A 22,357-nucleotide genomic window follows, 5' to 3' on the forward strand; every position below is an offset into this window, starting at 1 on the left:
CAAAGAAACTGCACAATTAGTGTGCCTGTGAAACATATGCCACAGTCCCCAGCTTTACCTGGGTGGTCTAAAACTGAAGAAAATACAGGTGAGAGATGGACCTCAGACTTCCATTATTGCAAGAAGTTTTTGGAGACAGTCTTTTTATGAAAATATGAATTAATCTAAATGGATAAAAGATAAGAACAGCTCAGGTCAAGATACAGTGCTCAGAAAGGTGAATAAAATATGGAGGGAAAAGAAGCATGTTGAGAAAGATGGAGAAGAGGGCCTGTTATGGTGTATGTTAAAGACATGGATAGGGCAGAGATAGTTCACAGAAATTTAACATAGCCCTCTCTGTGCTGGGAACACATGTGACACAAAACATTTTTTTATATTTAGAATGGCTTAGTCCTCTCTTGCTCTACCTGAAAATGGTAAAATATATGAACAGTGACTTCCGGTGACAGCTACACAAGTATCCATGAGTGTGATGCCAGAACTTCAAATGTCGAAATCGGAACAAGACTGAGACTATTTCAGTCATTGTAGATCAGTGTTCCTGGTCTAAATTAGTCAGCTGCCTGTTATGCAAGATCATCCTCCCTGCTAGTCATTCTCACAGGGTATTTACAGAACACTGTATGGGAGCGGTGAGAATCTGAGTGAAGGTATTACCAGGAGGAGGCTGTTTAAAAAAGAATGTACTGCATACATTTTCAGGCAGACATTTAAGTAGACATTTCTATAAAGCATTTGCTTGTCCCCTTTGCATTATATATGCACATATACATACATACATGTATACACACATATACTCGTGTATACACACATACACACACACACACACGTTTTCATGTCATTGCAAGTAATGTGGGAAGGAAGGCATATATAAATATGTATTAAAAAAATCTTTCTAGAGCATGAAATACTTCTGCTGCTTCTGGGTAACACAGGCTTATTTGGAAACAGCTTTCAAAATGCAGCCTTTGGAGAAAAGATTTTCACAAATCAAAGTGATTTTCTCAAAGCTTATTTTGCCATGATAGCCTTTACTAGAGTAGGAGGAAGAGGAAAAATTTGTTTTATATCACCCCAGTGGATTCAAATCTTCCTTCTTCTGGATGTTTGATTCAATGTCCTGAGCTAAATGTAAAACATCTTGTTAAAAAGATCACAACCAAATGCGCATAAAATATTTCAGCACAATGATCTGCTGCTCTTCTCCTTCGTTTCTCTCTTACATGCTCATTTCCTTACCCTCACTGCTTGTGACTGCAATATAGTTGCATCTGTTTGAGATAATTTCTGTCTACTTAACTAATGCTAAAAGACTCCTTTTTGGAAAAATATAGAACAAGTGATCATAAGGTGGACTAGCTCAAAAAAATCTCATTGAATAGCTTTTTGCTGTTTGCATCATATAACTGGATTGTTCTCTGTGCTATCTCAATTACTGTTCTATGAATAGAGTCAAAGAAGGCAGGGGGGGAAAAATGTCAAGTAATGTTCCAATTTTTAACTATTATTTTTACTGTATGTTTTCATTTTTATTTCTTAAGGGGTATAGTACATAAATTAAAATCCTGATTCATTTTGTTAACACAGAATACAACATGATCTGCACTGATTCAGGGTACATCTTATTTGCTAAAGCTGGAGATGAAGACCCAGAATTGTTGAACCAAGCCAAGAGTTAAGCTACTTTTTTTTTTGATAAATAGCATTTTTCAATAGCACTTGACCAAAAATGCAGGAGCTTCAGCAAAGCCCGCCAAACTCCAAATGGACTGTCTGATGATTTGGCACAACTTGAGATAATGCTGAAAGCAAGTACAGCCAAATTAGTACTTGCATTCAGTTAAAATGAAATGGACTATAATATAAATAGATCAAAATTGGGCCCAGATCCTGCAATTCAATATGCAGGCAGACTGTCAAGTGCAGAATCAGCACTTTGGTGATCAGAAATCTAATGAGGAAAAGCTCTAAAATGCCGGAAAGAATTATTAGAAGAAAAACTATTTAAATTGTCCACATAACTAGAAATGTTTGCTAAAAACCACAGATACTAATAAATGAGCTACGAGCACTTACTTTGAACCTGTAAATGATTCCTTAAATGTAGTAAAAATAATTTCATGCAACAATGTGTCAAGCCAGTTTGGAAAAAGTGCTAAAAATCCTTGATGACTGTATTTATCCACAGCAGAGTAAGTGTATAGTCAGTATTAACCAGTAATGCACTACCTGAGCACAACACAAGTGACAAAGATTTTGGAAGAAGACTAAAGATGAGAAAGAGCGAAAGGTTAAGCATACAAATCCCACAACAAAAGGAGTCTTTAAATACTGGGCTTTTTTGAGAATTGCAGCCTACAGTGCAGTTCCCCTGCTTCATGTTTGCTCTGAATTAAAAATAAATAAATAAATAAAGATAAGCAGTTTAGTATTCTCAAAGAACCAGTTTTAAAGAGAATTCTTTTAACATTAACACAATAGATTGCATCATGTTATATAAATAAAACCTTATACTGTGACACAAGGATCTGCTAGGAAAGTCAGAAATTCGATAGACAGAAATGCTGTGAAAAATCTGCAAACCTGAACACCGAGGAGAAAAATGAAACAAAGGAAACAGAACATGTTTCTAGACACTTTATGGATAAAAATAAGTACAAATAATAAAGGAACAACAACAACAACAACAGAAAGCCTTACCATGATGTTTGCACAACTGTGTGTCTGTAGCCCATGCTATAAATGTGGATACCTTCTATTTCCATCATCTCAGCCCCTCTAGTGGTCAGTACCTGAAGATCTTGCCTTCAGGGGGGACACGATCTATCCATATGAAACATTTGCTGTTGCTCCAGTATCTTGACAGATATTTTTTTTCTTAATTGTGTAATTTTTTTCTGGAGCTACTACTTGTCACTTTTTATTAGCATTTTTGTCAGTGCTGCTGCTACATGCATACATTTAATTGCTAAGCAACAAAGAGTAAGCTCTGCACAGCACATTCTATTACTGCACTGTGCCATGCATTTTCACTAATGCACTTATATAATAAGAAATATAAAAAATAAAAAAAAATAAAAAGGTAAAAATATTTATTTCTGTTTCCGTAGCATCTAGAATCCATGATCTGAAATCAGGCTCCATCATGCTAGCCACCAGGAAGAGAGGTAACAGCTGAAGGAAGATGAGGGCAAGTGGACTGAGAGAAAGTGCACAGAAGTTAAAAGCAGAGGTGAGTTTCAGTGTTTCCATAGATGAATAGGCTATGTCTAAAGCTCAGAGATGACTACCCATCTACAGTTAGTCGTGATTCTCAGACATTAGGAAATGATTGCTATGGCCAAAATACTTAAAGCTTTTGCAAGTATGATGGTCTCAAGGTGGAAAACATTACCAGTTTTCAGAAGTTTATCAGTTTGAAAGAGATACATATGCATTATATCAAGAAATATTCTCTCTTCCTTTTTCTAAATTGTAGAAAAAAAACAGTGCAGGCAGTTATTTTCTCAGCAAATGTTACATGTCACTGTCTGCTCTTCATATCAAAATGTGTATTTGCTCCTGTCATTGAAGACTGCTGTCTCCAAAATCTGAGTTTGGCTTTAACAAGGGCTACTTGAGTTTATCACACATGCAGCTACAACACCATCTTTCCTTTGTTAAAACAAAAGAGTTCTCTTTACATGTGAGATGTAGAAGGACAGTGGTCCCTCTTTTCTCCTGGTGTGATTACCAGTTATTTTGCAGTCAGCACCGCATTTCTTAGTGCCATATCTGCAACGTTCATCGAGAAGAGCTGCTTGGAAAACTAAGCCATGACTGTGCAGATGTACAAACTTGCACAACCACATACAGCCACTTTTATTTCAGTAATTATTATTAGTAAGATTCAGAAATTGGGCCTGACTCTGTGTCTCTTTGGTATTTCCCAAGTAGCCCAAATGGTACAAAGAACTAGATGGGGAGACCTGGCAAAATCCTCCCAAATTTTATTTCAGGATGCTATATACCAGGAATTACAGCAGGTAGACTTTAAGACAGGCTTCTAGACTGTCAGCCCCAAGAATCAAGAGTGGTAGGAAAAGAGGTAGTTGCTTTTGACTTATGAACAGTCACAAGCAAAGTCCTGCCCCATAGCATTAGTATTTCCTCTGGGCTCAAATATTTTTGCAAAGAAATTGGAATTCCCCAATGTGTCCTGTCTGTTTTGGAGGGACTGAAAGAAGGGTGTTCTGAGCACAACATCCTTTATACTCTCATGGGAAGACCAAGCAGAATTGCACTAAATGAACCACAGCAGGAGACCACAAAGAACATTATCAAATTCCTAAACTTATTAAGTACATCAGTACTTAATCATACAAAGTGCTTCTGCATTAAGCTACTCAACACATTAATTACTTAACCCCTGAAATAAAATACTGAATATATGCTTTTTATTGCTGTTTCATAGGAGGGCGGATGGATGCTTGGAGATGCTATATAGGTCCTTTCACATTCAGACGTGGCTGGAAGGCCTAGGTAAGGACAGGTCTGACAACTCCTGCTCCAGCAGAGCATTTTTAGTTCAGAACTATGGAATATTCTGATTTGGAAGGGACTCACAAGGATAATAGAGTCCAGCTTTTAAGTGAATGATTTACACAGGGACTGAACCCACAACCTTGGTGTTAGGCACCAGGGTCTGACCAACTGAGCTAATCCCAGTTCAAACCTCGTAGCATCTTGAGCCAGAAGAGATGCCAGGGAACCAGCTGCCAACTGGGAGACCTTTTTTCTTGCCTCCTGGGTCACTTTGGGAGATAAATACAGAATAAAATTACAGACTTTCTACAATTCTTTCAGTGATTTTCTTATAACCCGGAGTCCTACAGTTCCTCAGACTAAGGATTCAACAGAAGGTAGCACAGAAAAGAAGTCTCACATCACAAAGACAGAAATTTTAAAAACCCATCAAATGATGTAAATTAATGGCATATTACATCATACTTATGTGCTGATAATTGTAAGAATTTAATCTCTTTCCTACCATACAACCTCCTAGCATTCAAAAACTACTACATGATGTGTGCTTCTACATTTCTTAACATATAGCTCATTTCTGGATCCTCACACTGAACATTAATAGCTTCTTCTGCTTAGCTCAGGACACCCAAATGACCTTGTTTGATGGGATTTTCCCTAAACATCAGTCTGAACACCAAACACATCTGGGCCTAGCACAACCTTCTTGAATTCATTGACACTCATAAAAAACTTCTGGGTTTAACTCTTAGTGATGATTCCAGAGTGACTGTGAAGCTTTAGGCACACAACACAATTTCTGAATGTGAGCTGCAGTGACAAGATGTGCAATACAGCCAACAGGAAGGGAAGAGAAGGGCTGTATACAACCATCCAAAAGGTCACACACTTTATAGCATAGGGTTCAAATAAAGGCTTTGTTATTCCTCTATTTTTATAATTGCCCTTTAATGCAAGAAGAATTGCAGTCATAATGTGTTTGGCTTCAAGGAGGAAAGTATACAGCTTATTTGCATCCAAGTAAACAGGTCTTTAGTAACAACACTATGTTTAATAACTCCTTTATTTTTGATCAGACCTGAATTGATCACACAGCTGGACTAGGAGCTCACCGGAGGTCCATTCCAATTAAAATAATTTATTCTACTGTTCCATTCCATTCCATTCCATTCCACAGTGTTGGGCACACCAGCCACAGACCCCAGGGCAGGCAGGGTGGTTCCCAGTCTAGTTGGGGGCTGGACATCACAGCAACTGAGGACTAATGGTATTTGAAAAGGGATTTTTTTTTTCCCTACTGGGCCCCATTAGAGAGCACGTCCACTTACAATAAAAATGAAAGGGATAGTAAGTCTGCACTTTGGAGACTCTTAGCATTCTTTTATCAAAAAAGCACTCACAGCAGCAGTAGCCTTTTTTCATACTTCCCAAATCATGAGGGTTAATGGGGTCACCCTCCAATGAGGTGGCAAGACAAGCCTTACTGGACTCAGAAAACAATCCATTTCTGAAAATAATGTATCTGGATAGACTTGTCTCTATTAGAGAGGTATTTTTCACAGACTGGATCCATCTTGCATAGACCACCAGAAAGAGAATAATCTTCAGCCAGTACTAAGTTAAATATATATGTATTCCTAACTCAAAAAAACTTAAAGATGTGCCACAGGAGACTGATTCCAAGCCAAAATAGAACTGTGGATTAAAACGACATTTTCAAAAGGCGTGTGTGTGTGTGTTTTTGTGTGTGTGTGTGTTTGTGTGTGTGTGTGTGTGTATGTAAAAAGCTCAAAGATACTTCTCAGTCCAGGAATCAAAGCTTACATTTTGGTTGTTTATCCCCTTTGCAGAGAGATCATTCAAAAGAAGCCAAAACTAAACATTCACTGACAACATCAGGAGCACCCAATGGGGTCCTTCCTCAAGTGCTTCAGACATACTTAACATCAACAGCACCCAAGTTTTTTTCTAAGCTATTACTTTCACTTCTTCTATATCCACCATTTTCGTGAGGTCTGTCTTTAACCCAATCTGCTAAAGTATTACTAGTGCTCCCAACACTGTGGGGAGAGAATTTCATCCAGCAGCCAACTAAGGAGCTGAGTAGTAGCTGTGAGCTTTATAGCTGCAATATTAATAATTTAAACCTTCTATAAAACAGTTTGTTAGGGATGGGCTTGAGGGAGCAAAACATTATAGGGCTTTCTGTAATTTAGTACCTCAGAGTGATGAACAGTAGAGCACATCTTCAAGCACTTGTCTCCAAATCAATGCTTCCTTGCTTGTAAGGCAGAGGAAGAGAATGTTTTATTCACAAGATTTCAGAAATGGCTAAATTGAGCTCAAATGACAAAACTTTTAGAATATGTACTTTACTTAAGCTTTGAACCTGATAGAATCTGTTAAGATTTACATATCTGAGAAAACGGGATCTTGAGTTTCTATAGTAGTGAGGTGTATTCAATCTCTACTGTATTCTAAATTTTGCTCTCATTATAGTAACTGAAAAATCCTTCTCAATTCCAAACATTTCCATCAGTTCACATGGAACTGATGGGGGGTGGAAGTGGGAAACATCTCACAAAATCTGCATTAATAATATGGGGGTGAGGGGACATCAGTGAAATTCTAGGAATTATTCAAATTTTAGACTAACATCTCTCTGTATGGAGGCAAGAAATATTTGATGTAATTTTATCATTCTGTAGAAAGAGCTTTTTGACATAGGAAAGCTTTTTGTCAATGAAAGAGACCTTTGTCTGCTGGTTTAATTTGCTTGTGGAAACAAGCAAAAACAGAAAAATACTAATTTTCAGTGGTCTTTATTAACATAGCTGCATTTTCAAATCCAGGATCAAACTGAAAGCCTCCCATCAACATTTCCCAGAGGAAAAAGGATGGGAAGATGTAAGTGCTTAAGACTGTTTTGAAAGCAGAACTCTATTCTCCGTAGTTGTTGCCATCTACCAGCTCTTTTGTTCGTGCAAGATATTTGACAAGCTTGCTTATGTCTTTGTTTAGTCCAAATTATTTCTGCAGGGGATAAAAGACAGGAGACCTGTTGGAGAAAAAGTAATAATTTGAAACTTTCAGATATTGAAAATCAGGCTGCTATTCTTTGAAAGAAAGAATACTTACTAGGCTGAAGAAGGCCATCACTCATTTTCTAAAATAATAAAAGCATGGGATGAGGTGTACTTTGATTTCCTGATTATAACAAAAGTGGGAATAGTTTTTTACTGTAAGCAATGTGAAGAAGAAAACAGTGATGTTCTACTGGCACACACAGAAAGTGTATCTGAAATAGCGTTGCATTATGTACAACAGAAAATTAAGCATAGCAGGACTATGCAATATGCTGTCCCTCACCAACACTGGTAAACATTGAATGTTTACATAAATGGAACAATAGCATCCATTATGTTGTCTCAGAATACATATGCTTCATAACTAACATTATTAGAAGAGGAAAAGTCTGTTCTGTAAAAGCAGAGCAGTTAAGTGACGCTCATAATACCTACCATGCGGCCCATTAACCTCAGAAGTTTTAAGTAGCTTCGTAGTCATCCATGGCATTTCAGATTTCTCACAGCTTCAAATCTGTGGGCAGCTTCACAAGCTTTTTGTAAAGTTTCTCATGACTAGGACATCTGTAAAATTCCCTCCAGACCTTTCTTCAATTCATCTTGTGTTAAGCAGTCAGTAATTGACATATATGAATAAGTATATAGGTACATCCCTGAAAACATGCTTTACTGAACGCAATGTCTTTTCTTAAAATATTTATTGGTAATTTTATGTACTATAAGATATTAAACGCATTCTGTTTTTTAATCTTACCTTTTTCTTCCCATTTCAATGTGAGTTTTCAATGAGCAGCATTCCCAAATGAAACTCATAGTAAGGAATCAAGATAATCAGACATCAGTCTTCTGCCTTTTACTAACTAATCCACCATTCAGCATAGGTGTCCTCACCATTTACGTGAAATAAATTACTTATTTTAGAGTCAGATGAAAAATTGCAACACTGCCTAACATGTTGCTTAGAGACAACTGACAAATTTTCTTCCTGGATGCGTACTTGGGAAATATGAAAGGTAGAATTGAGATGCTAAATTTTAGTACAGTGTCTTTTTGTTAATCCCTTTGGTCCACAGAGGGAAGAAGTTGGTGAACCTTTGTTAATTCTGATCTCATGAAACTGGACTTCTTTTCCTAGAAGGAATTGATTCATGATTCAATGGCAATAATAATAACACCTTTAAGTTGCCTCTCACAAATGTACTTGTAGTCCTGACTCCTTGACTAAAATACTTTTGTACTTCTGATACAGATATACGAGATGGGACTAGCCAAAGAAACATATGATGATTATGTTAGAAGAATTCAGAGATCTGCAGGCAGAGAAGAGGATGTCATCTCTTCCTCTCTGGCTGGCAGCACTAAATAATGTTGAACCACATAAATTTAAGGTAATATGAAAAAGATATTTAGATACTCAGAGAATGGTAATATCTAAAACAGAAATACAAAATACACGGGACACTATATCTCAGGGCATCTGTTTGATTATTTTAGTATAGAGGAGAAGAAGGAATATATGCACCCTCTCAGAAGTCAAATCCTACCTATCTAACTTGCAATTCATCTTCTGTGATGAAGAATCTAGATGTAGAGCTTCTAAGTGGCACATGGGTAGACAGCTTTAGATGCTCAGGATTATTCATTAAAAGATCCATGGCTGAGCTGTTGGTCTGGGGTTTTGAACCTAAGGCTTCAAATTACAGAATTTTCAAGGACTATATGTGTTTGCAGTCTTACAAGCAGGGAGAGCAAAAAACCAACCAGATTTGTGACCTGAACACTAAGGAAAGACAGTTGCTTTAGATCTTGTGTTGTACTGCACAACTAAATTTGCTAAACTCAAACAAAATTTTCAGTGTCTCACTGGTATCACTCACTGGGTAGCTCTGATTTCCTCACTCCTGGTGACCACAGGCAGCAATCATACTGAATGGCTTAGCGTGCTTCGATACTGCCACACCAAACCCTTCTACACCAGAATGAAACTCCTTCTGGCCTCACAGATTTCCTACTCTACATACTGGCCGTAGTTTAAGCCCACTTTTTGGCAGAGCAGCACCCAAAGTCTCCAGGGATTTCCGGAAAAGGCCGCTCTGGAAGCTGCTCAAGCTGCTGCGTCCCCGGCAGTGCGGCAGAGCCCAGGAGCCCCCAGAAGGCTGGGAGAAGGCTGCAGCACCCCCTCCGCTTCCTGCAGCTCCCACAGGCGCCTCAGCTCCGCTCCACAGCCCACGGGGACGCTCTGAGTCACAGCTACAACGTAAAAGCTCCATCTGCAAGAGGGTTCCTTCTCTGCAAGCAATGGGAGATGACATACTGACTGGGGGAAAAAAAAGGCAGAATGTGGCATTCATCTGAAAAATGATGCTGTACCAATGTCCCACATCCTCAGTCAGCTCCAGGGTTGATTCAAACTTGTCCAAATGGGGGGTGGAAATTCGTTATTTGCTTGACATGCAAGAGAAAACACTTCAAATTAAAGACAAATAACATATATAAAAACTTTTTTTTTTTTTTTATGCTTACCAGTGCTATGAGTCACTTTCTTTTCTCCAGAGAGGACTGTAAACTAACTAAACACTAAATATATGTTTGGTAAAACAGAATATCCAAATTTGTTAGACACTTTATAAAGGTCATGTTCTGCAATATCACACTGATCACCCCCTGATTAAATTGCCTACTGCTCCAAATTTAATGAGAGACTGAAAAGTCTCAATGGTAATTGGGATAGATGATCCTTTAAAGAGAGAAAGTAAGTGGGTAGTTAGTTGAAGCACAGAAGAATGCTTATTAATGTGGAGGTGTAAGAAGTCCTTCCTGAGAAAAACAATAAAAGACTATTTTATTTGGAAAACATTGAATTTTTATTTGTGTTGCCTCACTGAAGTCCTGGACAGAGCATCAATTCTCTAACACATGGTAGAAAAGAAATAATAAAAAAATCCAGCAGCCTGTCTTCTGCCTACAATTGCATACTGTATGGTAAATTTATTTATTTCAAATTTTTCAGTATAAAATTTGTAGCTATTTTCAGGAACTCTAAGTGATTTGTGTCTTGTTTGGTTTCTCTTAAAAGTTTTTTACTTCAAACAAAGCCATTATCAAGAAATCCAAGTAGATTGAAGATCCAAAAGATACAAAGACAAAGACAATAGCAACTATCTGACTGAAAATTACAGAACTACTACATTTAAAAAAAAAGGACTTATTTCTTCTTAATTAATATGAAGTCCCTTAAAGACACTAAGTATTCCTTATGCTCTTATAGTAAGATTATCAAAATGTTTTACTGGGGCTTTGACGCGGCACTAAAGTAAACTGCTGTTAAATATGTCATTCAGATGTTCATCAGAAATACAGTGATAAAGGGGCAGTTCTTATGATTCTATATTTAAAATCATAATCAGATCTTTTTCTGCCTAAAAGATAGGGTCAATTTCAAACAAGTATTATTTAAAGGAAATCACATGCACTACACTATATGAAAGATCACGCAAGGCAATTGCAACTGATATTCTGGGTTCATAATCAACAGAATTACTGATATTTTTATGTCTTTAAGTCTGAAATTCTACTCATATTTGACTCTGACTAAAAATGCATATCAAAATTTCAGGCTGACTTTTCTGAAGTCAAAATGTGCCATGAAAGCAATATTTAAGTTTAGAGAAGAAAAAAAAAAAAAAAAAGGAAGCACTTAAGACCCTGTTTTAAAAATATCATTGAAAACTGGTAATTCAGTGGTTCTGAATTAAAGAGAAAAAAATACCATAAGAAAAATCTTTTAACTCTGTTTTAGTTCTGTGAAATGACTAGTCCAGCTGTCAGGAGCTATGACAAGTCTGGGATCCTCAGGTCCCAGACAGGAGGACTGCACTAGTACTCGAGCATAAAAGCTCTTTCAGAAACCATATTTGATGTTCCTTGTCTGTTCTGTGCCAGGAGCGTGTCAAAATACAGATGAATTGTGGTTCAAGACTGGGGTTAAAATCTGTCCTCAAACATATGACTGCAGTTTGTTGCTCAGTTGAAAGGTTGACTTATTTTCTAGTTCCCAATTTTCTTTTCTTTCAGAGCAGGTATTTTATTTAGAGCCATATCTGGCTGGGTGAAAAGGACAGGACATAAACTACTTGGTATAAAATCTCTGACAAGGTACTTGGGAGAGTGGCAGAATGTACAAAACAACAGCAAAGCCAAGCTATAAGCAGCAGAAGAGATTGAAGCATGAGCAACCACCAGCATGAGCAACCTGGCCTTTTCCCAAGCTGCCATCAGAAATGAACTTCAGTAAAAACTTAATTCCCTTTTCAAGAGAAGGCAACTGTTGGTTCAGGCAATTCCCACCAGGTCTATTATTATTTACAATGGAGGCAGACATCACTCTTGGCTCTTGCTCAAAGAGAACAGGGAGAGGGGGAGAGTTCCAACAACTTTCAGAAGAGAAGAGGCGTAACTCTTCACAGCACATTCTTGGGTGCAATGAGAAGGGACTTCATTGCTAATTATGGCTTATTAGTGCTATTGCATTTTAAGTTATCACAGAAGGGGTTCAGGTTAGAAAGTACATTATCATTTTTTAAATCTTCTGACTTACCTTTCCCTGCAGAGACTGAAGTCCTTTTGCCTATACCACAAATGAAAATTACCTTTCTCTAGCCCAGTGGTGTTAATCTACTTCCGCAGGCTTAGAGAAGACACCCCTGTCCCTGATAAGAGGTCTGCCCTACTGTCAGACTGAGAAATTTCAAGCAGAAAGTCTACCCTCGCACCAGCTGCCCCCGTCATGTCCTGTGATAGGTACAGGAGACACAGCAGAACAAGATCTGGGCAGGTGAGAGTCTGAGAGGGTCAGAGTTGGCATAAGCTGCATGGGAATAATTCAAGTCAGCCCTTCAGCTCTTCTAACTTCTGCAAGGGTCAGGCTGGACCCTTGCTCCCTGCTCAGCCTTGTGTGCCCATGAACACGAGGTAAGGTAGTGAGATGGCACCAGCTGAGGGCTTCTGATGCTTGGAACATGTCATAGCCTCACTCCAAGAAAAACGAAGCACACTACATTAAATATCCCTTTACCTCACCATATGCTCTTGCCAGGTGGGGGGTTTGGACCTGTTTGAATGTGGTTGTGTAATTATGACTGAACTCATTCTGAGACAGAGGAAGGTTGGAGAGGTGCCTCCTCCCTCTCCCTTGAGCTTGGGATAATGAAGAATACCCATGACAGAGGCAGCTTTTTCTCTTTAAGTCTCTCCTCATCTTCAGATTTTGAGGAAAAATAAAAATCTACCAATATTTCTGGTGTGACTGAATTTTCATCACTGTATTTACCAGATGGTTTTCAATTCTGGGAGAAGAAGGGATGGAAATAAAAGAAAGGATAAGTAAAAAGAGAGGAAGGAGACCATAGAAGCTAGCTTAAATGCTTGAGTCATAATATTTCTGTGACTGTTTCCATTGCCCAGATTCCAGTGGCATTATAATTTGCAATCAAGTCTGCAAATCACTGTCTTGGAGTAAGACACTCCTGGACAGAATAGATGGAGAGGAAAAGCAGGTAAGAGCAAGACATTCACAATTACTAAACTAGACAGTGGTTATTAATTTAATCTCAAAAGAGAAAGCATATTTTATTATTCACTCTGTCTAAACTCTGTTCTGTAAGCCTAGTTCTTTTATAAAATAAAGACTGCATTACTGAAATACAAAATAAATATAAATAACATTTACATTCAACTAATAGTTCCTATATCACAAAGTTTAAGAATGCCAAGTAGACAAATCCAAACAAACCTAATTTCACATTTCATGTTAGGGAGACTAACATGGAATAATAAAGCATGACAATATAATAGTGGAAAGGAAAATAAAAAAAAAAAAAAGAGATCCCTGCATCGTGTTTGGTTTTATTTTATTCTCTGCAAGGTACACATTGCAATTAATTGTGTAGGCTATATACTAAGCATGAACATTTAATCATGGAAATCACTGTCAGTTAATTGATTACTGTCAAGAATCTGATGATCACAAAACTTGTTTCTTCTTGATCCACCTTATATTGAAAAACTGAAAAAAACTGAAAACTGAATATTAATGCACAACAAAAATAGTACTCTTTGCATGCAAAACTTATGTGTTTCACTGAAGACACCCCCACTTCCTCCTACCAAACAGCTGTGCACAATAGTATATTCCAAAAAATTTTCTTTAATGCTAGAGCACCAAAGAATAGCTGAGGTAAAAGGAAGTCTTTTTGTCAAATGCCTTGTTTAGTAAAGACACTTGTATGTATTTTTATTTTATTTACAAATTTAAAAGCTGCTATCATATTACGTAAGTTCTTCCAGGCCAGAATTATTTTATAATTAAGCTATCATCTGAATGAATCTTTAAAGAATTTATGGCACTTTCTACTCCATCTATTGGTGAAATATATAGAAGCAACAAAAGAGGTCTGACTATGAAAGTATGCATTATGGATACACATACAAACCCATTACTAATCAACTATTCATGAGTACAGCCAGAGTAGAAACACATTGAGAAGTGAACTTTCAGCCCAAAATAGGAATAGTAAATTTCCAACCAGATATATAAGTTAAGAACAATATCTAGAAGTATTTCTCTTTTTGGTAGTTGGTGCACCAAATAAAGTATGTAGTATCTTGCTATGTGCAAAGACATGGTCTGAAATGCAAGGCTTCTGATAGTTCTGTTATAGAGAAAACTTACCTGATGGTGACATATCTCGTCTCAATGTCCTAAGTTTAAACCCACAAGCTCATGCTAATGTTTTGATCCATTCCAGCCTGCAGGGAATTTCTAAAAGAAATTCACCAAATCAGGGTAATTTCAGTGCTACAATGGGTGGTTCTGGGATGATTTTTATTCCAGGACTGGTTTTTCATACAGCACAAATTGCAACTGCTTAGTGGTGTACTGAAGACCCTCCTGACTGGAAGGACCTGCAATGACCAGGCATGCAGAGCCAACACCAATTTTCTTTCATACTGTAGGAAGTTAATGTACAATGACCAAGTGGTGTTCACAGAAGTTTGATCCATTTTTAATAATAAAGTATTCTTTGTGATCAATAGCTTCCTTTAGATTGTACACTGGGCTTTCTCTTGGTTTATTTTCCTTGTTATGCAGTGTCCTGAGTGTGTACATACTGCTTACCCATCTAGCACCAACTTTAAGAGTTAAATCAGCTTCCTTAGGAAACTTCAGAAGCCATTTCCTAACTGAAGGACAGTGGAGCTGTGGATAACAGCCCTGAATGAAATGGCACTGCACTGGAGTCTAAGATACAAAATAATCATCATAGAACTAAAGAAAAAAAAAATTGGATTTTTCAATTTCTGATTTAAAAAAGGATTTGGTTCCAAAGCTCAAGGAAAAGGTGGCTGGAAGCTCTACAGTGATTGCTAAAGCCCTTGCATCATTGAGCAGTGTCAGAATTGAGTAACTTCCCCTTGGATCACTACAGTGAACTCATTGTACTTCAGCAAGGGGTTCATGATGACCCAAACTTCTCCATTCAGCAGCAGTCAAGCTCTTCTGGCAAGCACTGTCGGAGATGACACAGAAGGTAGGTCAGGTTGGGGCTTGCACCTGACATTAACACACTGCAAAGGGAAAAGGCAGAGATGAGAAAAGAATAGAGGGAATTTATCATGTTTTTTTTTTTTTTAAAAAAAGAATCAACGTGCTTCCCATCAACTGGATGTAAATGGAACAGTATGCTCTGTTGTTAGCCAGCAAGCAGATAAAGTTGCATGGAATGCAAGAAAGAAGAGCCTGTTGGAGATACTCTTCACCTGACAATTGCACAGGCAAGAGGAAAACCTCATATGAGAACTACTCCTAAAAGGAATCTGTGGGTTCCTCCACAAAGATTTCCCACATACTGATGTTTCCCAGGGCTCAGTGTTGGGGCCATTGATGCTTCCTCAGCCAGTTTGCAGATCATCCCAAGATGGCTGGGAGTATTGATCTGCTGGAGAGTAAGAAAGCTCTGCAGAGAGACCTGGACAGGCTGGATTGAAGGCCTGAGGCCACTTTTATCAGGTTCAACCAGAACAAGTGCCAGGTTCTGCCCCTGGATCACAGTGAACCCCTGCAGTGCTGCAGGCTGAAGACAGAGTGGCTGTAAAGCTGCCCTGTGGAAAAGGACCTGCGGGTGCTGGTTGAAAGCAGCTGAACATGAGTCAGTGTGTGCCCAGGTGGCCAAGGCAGCCACAGCATCCTGGCCTGTGTCAGCAATAGTGTGGCCAGTAGGAGCAGGGCAGGGATTGTCCCCTGTACTCAGCTCTGCTGAGGCTGCATCTGAAAGCCTATGTCCAGTTTTGGGTCCCTCTCTACAAGAAAGGCACTGAGGGGCTGAAGCAAGTCCAGAGAAGGGCAATGAAGCCAGTGAAGGGCTGGGAGCAAAAGTCTGATGAGGAGCAGCTGAGGAGGTTGGGATCATTCAGTCTGGAAAAGAGAAGGTTCAAAGGAGACCTCATTGCCCTCTACAACTGCCAGAAAGAAGAGTGGGGGGGGGGGGGGGGGGGAGGTGTGTCAGTCTCTCCTCCCAGGTAACAAGCAGTAGGATGAGAGGAAATGGCCTGAAATTGCACCAGAGAAGGTTTATATTGGATATTAGGAAAAATTTTTTCACCAAAAGGGTTGTCAAAAATTGAAACGGGCTATTCAGAAAAGTGGTGAAGTCACTGTCCCCAATGTTTTTAAAAGATGTGTAGGTGTGGTGTACAGGGTAGTGGTTTACTGGTGGACTTGGCAGCACTGGGTTAATGATTGGTCTTGATTAGCACTTACACCTTTTTCAACTGAAATGATTCTGTGATTCTTTTTCATAAGGGAAGCATTGCTTGAACTTGTAGGCATGAAAAATAATTTCTCCTTATTTTAGAATTAAGGTTTCCTAACATGTTCATCAAATATCACTGAGGGACACCTTTTTTTTGTTTCAGGAAGAAGAGACAGAATATATGCTTTTAAGCAAAATATCTACATTACTGGCCTCTGGTGGGAGTGGTGGGAGAAACTGAACTACAGCTAAACATCGAATACCCAGTCACTAATGTTCAGTTAAAAACCTGATTTTCCAGGTGCTGAGTTCAATCAGTTATATATAATTTTCTGATGATGGATGTTCACTTTACCTGAGTATAGCTATGTTAATTAAAATATCACTGTACCTTTGCTCTCAATGGGGGTCCTACTTTGCAATGGGACACATTTTGATAAAGAATGTTTTCTTCTGCACCACTGATACCCATCCAGACCCCCTTGCAGAGGTTTCCTCCAGTCCAGCTGCATACATTTGGGTGCAAAGGGGTAAAGTAGTTACAGATCTAATATGACTGAAAGTAAAACTGCAGCCTCTCTTGCTCACACGCTCCCCTCTTTTTTTTTACTTCAACTTTCAGAGTACTGTGAACACTGGAATTAATAATGTTTGCTGCCTCTGCTTTTCTCCTTTTTTATAAAACCATGCTGTAATAAAATTGAGACTTCTCCAGAAATCTCCACAAAAATCAGATTATGAGACATACTTACAATAATTGAAAATATTAAAGTAAGTCTATTAAAATGCCTTTTACCTCAGTCTTCAAGTTTTCACTGAAAGAAATTTGCATTTGCTATTCTCCTTACATGGCTTTTAGTCATATATCCAACAGGACAGATTAAAGTTTAATTATTTCCATTCACCTTGCAATGTTCAAAATTAAGTTGCTGTCATGAAGAATGTGTATGGAACCTTAACTGAAATAACAATAATAAAGTCTTTTTCTTCTACTCCCATGTAGCAGAAAATTAATACTATGGAACACAATAAAAAGTTTCTTACTAACGTTTAATTGGAAGATTTTATACATTTGACAAAAATTTGAGAAAATTATTTGCTGTTTGTATCTTAATTAAAAAAAAATAACCTAATTTAATTTCTTTGAATTGTAATTACATTTATGCAAACTGAAAACAAGAGGAAACAGTTCATACACTGAAAAGCTAAAATGTTGTATGTGGTCCTTTCTGCACACAAAATTATCTTACTGTTACTCTATAGCTTTGTAATTGAGGTCAAAAATACTGGTCATAGGTGATCTTGGAGGTATTCCACACTGTCCTTCATGTCAGAAAGAGTACCACAGAGCTGCTCAGTGAGCACACCAAACCAGATCAGCTAACCCAGATGTCACTAGTGAGATGACGTGGTCATAATCTTCCCTTCTACAGAAACAAATTTATGAGTGGAAAAATTACTGCCTTCTGAGTTCTTCCAAATTTTCTGTTTATATGCCATTTATATGCCATTCTGTTTATATTGCCATTTTCCCTAAAGCACAGAGATAGCTACCTATAACCCCACTATAGAATGTGTATTCCTGTTTTAATTAGGTTAATTTGGCAGAAGTTGAGAACAAGCTGGCAGAATTTGGCCTCTCTGGAGGACAGACAACAGCAGCCATGGGACACCCATGCCTTGGCAGGACAGCGGCAGGATCTAACCTGGCCCATTCCCAGTACTGCTAGATCATCCTCAGCTATTCTCATGGATGCTGCCAGTGCATTAGTACTGTGTCATTAACATTTAAGTAAAATTCTCCTGGGAGAATTGTAAGACACCATACATATTTTTCATCAGAATACAAGATGTGCATGATTCAGTATCCGTGCCCTTTTCAAATCACAATTTCCAACCAGCCCCAGCAGAGGCACTATCACTGTGCCAAGATGCAAAGAACAAAAAAAGTGGTGGACTGAAGAAAATGGCCAAAGATCAGTACAGAAAATACAGCTTGAAAAAAGTTACCAATTGAAAAAGACCTTTAGAGCCTCTAATCTACATACAGTAGGTCACTGTCAGCTTTGTTTGCCTTTTTAAACATGAAGTACAAAGACTGCTTTGTAAACCTGAAGACATCAGATGTGTGTAAGACCACTGAGAAGGAAAAAGAATTCTGGGCGTATGAGTTTCTTGGTCATATATAAAGAATTTTTTTGAGAGACTCAAATGCCCATATATGAGAAATGCCTAATATTATTATTATTACAAGGTGTGTATAAGATTGCCAACAGGTTGTGACCTGTTCTTTCAGGAACTGAATTTTCTACACAGATATGCAACTTCTTAAACAGCCTTTCTAGTGCAAAGTGAACGTGAAGGCAAGAATATATATAATTTACTGCCTTGACCCAAACATTTGAAGCCTTACTTTGCTTTGGTTGGCTCAGATTACTACTTAGAAATGTTTGTTTTAAAAAAAAAAGTGTCCTCTGTAATAACAGTCAAGACAAGAAACTGTGTTCAAAGTACATCTTGTTCCCGGGGAGCACAAGTATTGAGAGCAATGGGAAGTTCAGAGGTAGAGATTCAAACTTCCTCAGCAAGGAGTGAACCAGGAGTGAGGAGCCTGAGGAATAGAGGCAGAGAGGAAGTAAATAGCACCAAAATGGAGACAGGTCAGAAATGAGAAAGAAAGGATAAACCTGATCATCATCAGGAATTTAGGATACTCAACATTATTCTTCTACTTTCAAAGCAAGAACCTCTGAATCCAGCTCATAGACAGACCTGTTGTTTTTATTCAGACCAGGCCCATAGGCCATTCACAACCTTCCAGAATATATCTCTTTTCTGTACACATCACTTGTCTGTGGCACATAAAGACCAGCAAACAAAATTCACCAAGGAACATTTGCTTACTGTGAAGGTAACGTGCACAGCCTGTCTATGTAATTCTCTGGACAACTCTCTTTCCTCTAAAATAAGACAAGAAGCTGTTGGTAGGTTCTGTCCTCAGCCTCAGCCACCACTTGTCTTTGTCTAGGAATTGCCTGAGACAAAGACAGTTTTGGCCCCAAGCAAAAACTGCAGTGGAAAAAAACCCTCTGTTAAGAATTCAACAACATGGAAAACATTAAAGTCTGTGGATTGGAAAATAACAGTACCTCTGGATCTGTGGATGATATTAAGATATTTGCACTCCATGATTTTGTTTGCTAGTACAGAAGCAGCCTAGGTCCTACAGCCTGATTAAAAACATACCTGTAATTTCTAATTTAAAAGGGGAAAAAAAAGAAAGGACAGTAGAAAAGGAGATGGGAGAGTAAGAAAAAGAAGAATGAAGAGCTCAGAGAAGCAACCTGAAAAACCAAGACAAAATCTGTGTAAAAAATGCACTAGGCAGTGAAACCTGTGCAGACTCTTAGATGAAGAGCTCATATCAAACTGCTGTGAGGGACACAAATATCTGCCTACTGGCCCTGTAAAAACAAAAATCCTGAAGTTCTGCAATTCTGGGCCAAACAAAATACTTCTTTCAGTATAAACCATATTGTTATTCGGACTTAAATCTGAGAGACATGACATGATAGTGATAGCTGAGATAAATCAGCTTTGGATCTATTGAGTAATGTCTGAAAAAAAAAAAACTTATCTGTTTACTTTGAACAGATCTCTGTCAACACCTAACACTGCACATCTCTGAATGCTGGAAGCTGGAACCTCATGCAGTATTGCTGAGAAGCAGCTCTGCACCCCAACATTTGACCACTTGGTTCCTGTGGCTTTACAGTGGGACTTGTAGCTGCCCAAACTAGGAATTAATACACATTAAAAGTGAGTTTTATTCTGGATTGGTTTTTTGCTCCCCTCTTCTATGTACTTGCACAGATGTTTCCATGACCTTAACAGTGGGGGAATATAGGATCATCAGCCCAGCTCAGAACTGTCTCTTCCTATGTCAGCATTGACATGGATCACTTTGGGAGCATGTGGCCAGGCAGCCAATTCTCTCTCTACAGTGCCCTTGTGGAGGCAGCTCCAGCAGTGTTAGCCCACGTTTCTGATGCTGTCACCAGTACATTCGTAAAAATATTAATAAGAGTAACCAGACAGTTCCAGAAAACCTTTGGGAGATACCACAATACAAAGAAAAACAATTCTTCAATCTCTCTCTTTCTAAATTGCTCACTTTTGGATTCTAATATCACTGCTGCAATAAGATATTATCACAGACCAGAATTAGTACCATGGGAGATGTGGTTACAACTGAACACGAGTAATTCAAAACACATTCTGCTTTCAGATTACCCCCCAAAAAGGGGATTGCAATCCCAAATTGCCTTCCTCTTGCCCCACTCAGCATACATATAGACATAGCTTGGTTTTGGTGAGGTTTGGCCCTATTCTCCAAAAGGGCAGTTTCATATTGCTTGTAGTGCTTCTGCAGCACAGCTCACAGCTAATTACTACACCATCAGTTTCCAAAATGTTCCCTATCCATCTTAGTCATTCTTTTCACCAGCTATTGTCAGGAGCTTTACATATTTGAGAGCATAATCTTCCTTTCCTTACTATTTGTTTTTATTATTATTGTACCATTATAATCTCATTATAGCTTTTTCCAGTTTCAATTATTGTATTTATTTTTTTCTGAGTCACTGTAATTGCTTTTAGTTTTTAATAATGTTTAAAATTTTCACTCTCCAAAGCACACGTTATTATTCCCATTATAAAATTCAGCTAAAAGGTTGTCAATAGTCTTAGTTTGCACTAGTCTTGGATTGATGCTTTTGCCATGCATGATACAACAACCCTGCCTTGCCAATGCCTCCAGCTTACAAAGGTAGATTCACTTTTAAACAACAGGCTCATCAGAATATTAGAACTCATAGGAAAACTGGTCTTCGTATTTGAGCAGAAGAGAAATGTCTTACAAAATCCTTAAAGCCTAGGAACATTATAAAGTTATTCTCCAGTCCATCCAGCTGTGGGAATTACCAGTTTTCTACTCTGGGTGTGATTTGTAAATCACAATTTTTTGACAAGACTCTGAACTTCTGTGACAGAATGACTATTTAGCTTACAAAACATAATCACTTCAATGAAGTGTAATGAAGTAATCCACCTCTGACAGAAAATAAAACATTCTCCTAATTTCCTAATTATTTCTCTCAAATGTGAGATTAAGTGTATATCCACCAATCATGCACACATTCAAAGAAATTAAGTAAATAAGATCTGAAAATCAATCCTGAAATGTTTTCCTGCACAGAAATCCTGTAATCTCTCAAGAACCCACTCAACAGTACAGCTTTATATGGTTGCATGATTTGTCCATAAGAAATGTTTGCAGAAGTGTTGATTCAAATTCTAATGATGCAATTTTAAAGTTACCATAGATATCTTTTAGCACATCACATTAAATTAATTTACATGTTACTGATTTGCCAGGATGGATTTTTCCTAGAAATAGAACTAAATGCAATGATACTATAATACTTTTAAGAAATGAGTACTTCCCTTTCTCAAATAGCTTTGGACCTGAATTTATCAACAACTTGGCAACAACCTGAGCCCTTTATCTACAAACATTATCTAAATACGTGCACACAACCCACTGTAACAGTGACAGAGCTTTCATCTGCAACAGGAAAAATACTGCATTCTGCTCAGGAAACACTTTTCAATGCTTTTGAGAAACGTGTCTCAGCATTTAGTCCCATGCAAATCACATTCATCATACCATAAGCATGTAATATTTACATACTTTTAAAATTTGATTAAATTCAGCAGTTAGGACACAGTACATGCATTTACTTGCATACAAAATTAGATTAGGAAACATTTTGAATATTTTGTGATGCAGGATCACTGGAAGTGGGCAAAGATGTATCTTGTGGATGGGCGTACTTCTCAGCAAGGCACAGCTTGACAATCCTGTTAATCCTC

The 22,357-nt window shown here is 38.1% G+C and overlaps 1 protein-coding gene across 2 annotated transcripts in view; it reads right to left on the minus strand.

The window, feature by feature from the left end:
- DLGAP2 (DLG associated protein 2) overlaps nucleotides 1–2,815 on the minus strand; it is a 337,736-nt gene extending 334,921 nt beyond the window's left edge. For both annotated transcript variants that reach the window (XM_014251397.2, XM_088052985.1), the window contains exon 1: nucleotides 2,704–2,815. The gene's annotated coding sequence lies outside the window, so the exon portion shown is untranslated. The remainder of the gene's footprint in view (nucleotides 1–2,703) is intronic.
- Between the last annotated feature and the right edge of the window lie 19,542 nt (nucleotides 2,816–22,357).

Source organism: Pseudopodoces humilis, chromosome 3 (assembly GCF_049639895.1).
Source record: "Pseudopodoces humilis isolate 2021_Gansu_Grassland_sample_001 chromosome 3, ASM4963989v1, whole genome shotgun sequence".
Lineage (NCBI taxonomy): Eukaryota > Metazoa > Chordata > Aves > Passeriformes > Paridae > Pseudopodoces > Pseudopodoces humilis.